This window comes from Hipposideros armiger, unplaced genomic scaffold (genome assembly GCF_001890085.2).
Source record: "Hipposideros armiger isolate ML-2016 unplaced genomic scaffold, ASM189008v1 scaffold_345, whole genome shotgun sequence".
NCBI lineage: Eukaryota > Metazoa > Chordata > Mammalia > Chiroptera > Hipposideridae > Hipposideros > Hipposideros armiger.
In genome coordinates, this window is record NW_017731695.1 from 652,930 (window position 1) to 659,072 (window position 6,143).

Consider the following 6,143-nt stretch of genomic DNA (forward strand, 5'->3'; position numbering starts at 1 on the left):
GCCAGCAATTCACAGCAACCCAGCCCCAGGTTGAGCTGTTGTTCAGCATCTTAGCTGTAGAGGGCAGTGTCACTGGCCCTCATAATACCACATCTTCTTTATCCAATCATCTATTGAAGGACACTTTGGTTGTTTCCATGTCATGGCCATTGTAAATAATGCTGCAATGAAGATTGGAGTATATACATCTTTATGGATAAATGTTTTCAGATTTTTTGGGTAGATACCCAGGAGGGGGATTGCTGGGCCCTATGGTAATTCTATTCTTCAATTTTGAGGAACCTTCACACTGCCTCCCATAATGGCTGCACCAATCTATTATACATTCCCACCAACAGTGTATGAGGGTTCCTTTTTCTCCACAGCCTCTCCAACACTTGTTATTATTTGTTTCATTGATGATAGCCATTCTAATAGGTGTGAATTGATACTTCATTGTGGTTTTTATTTGCATTTCTCTAATAGCTAGTTAAGTTGAGCAATTTTTCATATATCTGTTGGCCGTTTGTGTGTCTACTTGGGAGAAGTTTCTGTTCATATCCTCTGCCCGTTTTTTAATTTGATTGTCTTTTTGTTGTTGAGTTGTATGAGTTCCTTATAAACTTTGGATATTATTAGCCCCTTTTCAGAGGTGTTGTTTGCAAATATCTTCTCCCATTTGGTTGGTTGCATCTTTGTTTTGTTGATGGTTTCTTTTGCTGGGTGGAAGCTTTTAGTTTGATATAGTCCCATTTACTTTACTTCCCTTGCCTTAGAGGTCAAATTCATAAAATCCTCTTTGAACCCAAGGTCCATAAGTTTAGTACCTATGCTTTCTTCTATGCAGTTTATTGTTTCAGGTCTTATGTTTAGGTCTTTGATCCATTTTGAGTTAATTTTGGCATATGGTGACAGCAGAATAGTTTCATTCTTTTGCACCTGGCTTTCCAATTTTCCCAGCACTATTTATTGAAAAGGCTTTCTTTTCTCCATTGTATATTTTTGGCTCCTTTGTCAAAAATTATCTGTCCATATTTATGTGGGTTTATTTCTGGGTTTTCAATTCTATTCCATTGGTTTTGTTGGGTCCAGATAATTAATAAAGAGGCTGGATGTCAAATTAAAATTTAAAGTTCTGAAGATTTTATTAAGCTGAGCTCAGTGACCGCCCCTCTGACTAAGGAGAAAACAGTCCTGAGGTCTCAGTGGGTAGGGTTTTTATAAGGTGGGTGTTAAACGTAAAGTAAATTACAGAAGCTAAAAAAATGTGTAGTTATTTTAGTTAAAACCGCATCCCGCTGTTGTAACAGTGTTGTTATGTCCAGTTGTCTTAACAGTACATCGCGACCAGATTGATAAAGTTAATTTGCTTCAAGGCCTCCTGAAATGTTAACATGAAGGTGGGGAGAGGAAGGGGTAACTTCAAGGCCTGAGGAATGTTTTTCTTTAACCTTTTATTCCCCAGCAGAAGCAAAGCAGGTGTACAGAAGCAAAAAGAGCTGTTAGTTCCTGTGAAATGGTCTAAGCCAGTTGGGCAAAACTACTTCTGCAAAACATTCTTAATATTTCTGTTGCAACCCATTTCTTGTAAAGCTAGGCGTTTTATTGTCTTAATGGGAAGTTCTGCTTAGAGTTTAGCTGGAGTAGCTGAAGTATAATTTTTAAAAGTGAGTCTGTCCGGCCTAGGGTCCGGGCCGAGATCCTTACAGTCTGTGTGTCTGGTTTTCTGCCAATACCATACTGCTTTGACTATTGTTGCTCTGTAGTACAAGCTGAAATTAGGGAGTGTGATACCTCCAGCCTTATTCTTTTTTTTTAGGATTGCTTTGGCTATTCTGGGTCTTTTGTAATTTCATACAAATCTGATGGGGTTTTTTTTGTTCTATTTCTTTAAAAAATGCCATTGGGATTTTGATGGGGATTGCATTAAATCTGTATATTGCTTTGGGTAATATGGCCATTTTAACTATGTTGATTCTTCCAATCCATGAAAATGGAATGTCTTTCCATTTCTTTGTCTTCTTCAATTTCTTTGTTATAGTTTTCAGTGTATAGGTCCTTCACATCCTTTAAGTTTATTCCTAAGTATTTTATTCTTTTGTTGCAATTGCAAAAAGAATTGCTTTTTTAGTTTCTTTTTCTGAAATTTCATTGTTAGTATATAGAAATACAATGGACTTCTGTACGTTGATTTTGTAGCCGGCAACTTAACTGTGTTCGTTTATTGTTTCTAATAGCTTTTTGGTGGAGTCTTTAGGGTTTTCTATATAAAGAATCATGTCATCTGCGAAAAGTGACAATTTAACGTCTTCATTCCCAATTCAGATGCCTTTTATTTCTTTCTCTTGTTTGATTGCTCTGGCTAGGACTTCCAATACTATGTTGAATAATAGTGGCGATAGGGGACAGCCCTGTCTTGTCCCTGAACGCAGTGCAAAAGGCTTCAGTTTTTCAAAATTAATTATGATATTAGCTGAGGGTTTGTCTTTATTATATTTTTTATTATATATTTGCCTTTATTATATTAAGGCATTTTCCTTCTATACCCACTTTATTAAGTGCTTTTATCATAAATGGATGTTGTATCTTGTCAAATGCTTTTTCTACATCTATTGATATAATCATATGATTTTTATCTTTTATTTTGTTTATTTGGTGTTTCACATTGATTGATTTGCATATGTTGAACCATCCTTGTGCCCCTAGGATGAACCCTACTTGATTGTGATGTATAATCTTTTTAATGCATTGTTGTATTCGATTTGTTAGAATTTTGTTCAGGATTTTTGCATCTGTATTAATCAGGGATATTTGTCTGTAATTTCCTTTTTTTTTGTTTTATCCTTACCAGGTTTTGGTATTAGGGTAATATTGGCCTCACAAAATGAATTATTATAGGAAGTATTGCCTCTTCTTCAATTTTTTGGAAGAGTTTGAGGAGGACAGGTGTTAGATCCTCTTTGTTTTTTTTTTTTTTGTCTTTTAAGATTTTATTGGGGGATTGGGGGAGGGGAACAGCCCTGGGGAATCGGGGGAAGGGGAACAGAGAAGTTGCTGTCCTTTTGTTCTTCAGTCTAGTTGTGGAGGATGTTGCTTCACTGGTCCAAGTTGGCACCATCATTGTGCTCTTCCCGGGCGAGGCTGATCAGTCACCGGCCTCTGGACAGCCGCTCACAGTGGCTGCTGGCCCCTCACACTGGCTGCCGGCTACACATAGTAGCTTATGGCAACCCACTGCAGCAGGGGACTGCAGCCTGCGCTGTTGCCGGCGACTCAGGCAGCCCAGCCCCAGGTTGAGCTGCTGTTCACCATCTTAGCTGCAGAGGGCAGTGTCACTGGCCCTCATATGTGGGATCCAAACCAGGGCCCCTGGCATCCCAAGCCAGTTCTTAACCAATGTGCCACTCGGCCAGCCCATGTTAGATCCTCTTTGAATGTTTGGTAGACTTCATTATCTGGCCCTGGACTTGTGCTTTTGGGAAGGTCATGGATGACTGATTCAATTTTCTTACTCTTGATCAGTCTATTTAGATTTTCCAGCTCTTCATGATTCAGCCTAGGAAGGCTATATGTTTCTAAGAACTTGTACATTTCTTCTAGGTTATTGAATTTGGTGGCATATAGTCCTTCATAGTATTCTTGGATGATCCTTTGTATTTCTGTGGTATTTATCCGTGGTAACTTCTCCTTTTTTATTTCTAATTTTGTTTATTTTCAGCTCTTCCTTTTTTATTTTAGTGAGTACAGCCAAAGGTTTGTCGGTTTTATTAATCTTTTCAAAGAACCAGCTCTTTGTTGCATTAATTTTTTTCTATTGTCTTTTGTTCTCTACTGTATTTATTTAGTTCTGCTCTAATTTTTATTATTTCCTTCCTTTTGCTGACTTTGGGTTTCATCTCTTCTTTTTGTAGTTCTTTAAGGTGTAATGGTTGTAATGTTAGGTTATTTATCTGGGATTTTTCTTCTTTCTTGAGATAGGCCTGTAATGATATAAATTTCCCTCTTACATCCCAATCATTTTGAGAGGATGTATTTTCATTCTCATTTGTTTCTATGTATCTTTTGATCTCTCCTCTTATTTCTTCTTTGGCCCAGCTGTTCTTTAAAAGCATGTTGTTTAATCTCCACATATTTGTGTTTTTTGCTGGTTTCTTTTTGCAGTTGATATCCAATTTCAAAGCCTTTTGATCAAAGAATATGCTTGGTATGATTTCAATCTTCTTAATTTGCTGAGGCGAGTTTTATGTACCAACATATGGTCTATCCTTGAGAATATTCCATGTACACTAGAAAAGAATGTATGGTGTTCTAAGTCTGGTGTTCTAAGATGAAGTGCTCTATAAATCTCAATTATATCCATTTGGTCTAATGTGTCATTTAAGGCTGATATTTCCTTATTTTCTGCTTGGATGACCTATCTATAGCTGTCAATGATGTATTTAGATCCCCTACTATAATTGTGTTTTGGTCAATTTCTCCCTTTAGTTCTGTTGCTTTAGTTCTGTTTAGTAGTTGCTTTGTATACTTTGTGCTCCCTAATTGGGATATATATATATATATATATATATATATATATATATATATAAATAAGTGTTATGTCTTCTTGTTGTATTGTCCCCTTTATCATTATGAAATGTCCATCTTTATCTCGTTACCTTTTTTATCCTGAAGTCTGTTTCATGTGATATAAATATGACTACACCTGCTTCTCTCTGGATACCATTTGCTTGGAGTATTGATTTCCACGCTTTCACTTTGAGTCTATATTTGTCCTTGTAGCTGAGATGCATCTCTTGAAGGCAGCATATGATTGGGTTTTGATTTTGATCTAGTCTGCTACTCTGCCTTTTTATTGGTGAGTTAAGTCCACTTACATTTAGGGTAATTATTGATATATGAGGATTTCTTATATCCATTTTGTCTTTTGTTTTCTGGAATCTTGGTGTCTTCATTGTTTCTCTGCCTTTTTGTTGCTGTCTGTTATTTTAGGGTGGTGGTATTCTATGATTTTTCCCTCTGTATCTTCTTTTTGTGTGTTGTATATCTCACTCAGTTCTGGATGGTGTTTTTTTTTTTGAGTGGTTACCATTAAGTTTATGTAAAAGTAAGTTTCATGTATACAGTAATCCTTTTCCTTCAGAATGCTTTTTATCTCATTCCCCTTTGCAGGTTCAGACCTTTATTCTATTCCCTTTTAGGTTTTGGTTGTCAGAAGTTATTCCTATTTCTGCTGCAAGTTGATTTCTGAATTGCAGCAGCAAGTTGTCTTTGTCTTCTCTTTTTTCCTTTTTTTAAAATGTTTATTTTTATTTTTTGTTTCCTTTATTCTTTATGTTATAAGTGTATAGTGCCCAATTTTGTATAGGGGTTGCCATTTCCTGCTTTTTGTAATATTGCTCATGGTTTTGTATTCTTTTGATTTGCTGTTTCAAGTCGAATAGCCTCCTTCAGTATTTCCTGTAATGCAGGTCGTGTGTTAGAAAATTCCCTCAGCTTCTCTATGTCTGGAAAGGTCTTTATTCCTCCTTCATATCTAACGGGTATCTTTGCTGGATATATTATTCTTGCCTCATAATTTCTCTCTTTCAATAGTTTGGCTACTTGATTCCACTCCCTCCTGGCTTGTAGAGTTTCTGCTGAAAAATCTGATGATACTCTAATGGGCTTTCCCTTATAGGTTACTGCTTTTATTTCCCCTGGCTGCCTTGAGAATTCCTTCTTTGTCATTAATTTTTGACAGCTTCAATACAATGTGCCTTGGAGAAGGCCTGTTGGGATTGAGGTAATTAGGCGTTCTGTTTGCTTATTGGATTCGAGGATCCAGTTCTTTCCAAAGGTTTGGGAAGTTCTCATCGACTTTTTGTTTGAATGGACTCTCTGCTGCCTTCTCCTCATCTCCTTCTGGTATACCCATTATTCTTATGTTGGTCTTTCTGATGGAGTCAGAAATTTCTTGTAGAGTTCTTTCATTTCTTTTAACTCTCAATTCTCTTTCTTCTTCCATCTGTATCATTTCCAGATTTCTATCTTTGATAAAACTAATTCTTGCCTCCATCTGGTCAACTGTATTACCTAAGCTGGTATTTTATTCTTCATTTCTTTTATTGATTTCTTCATCTCCAGAATTTCTATTTGGTTCTTTTTTAAAATTTCAATTTCTTTGG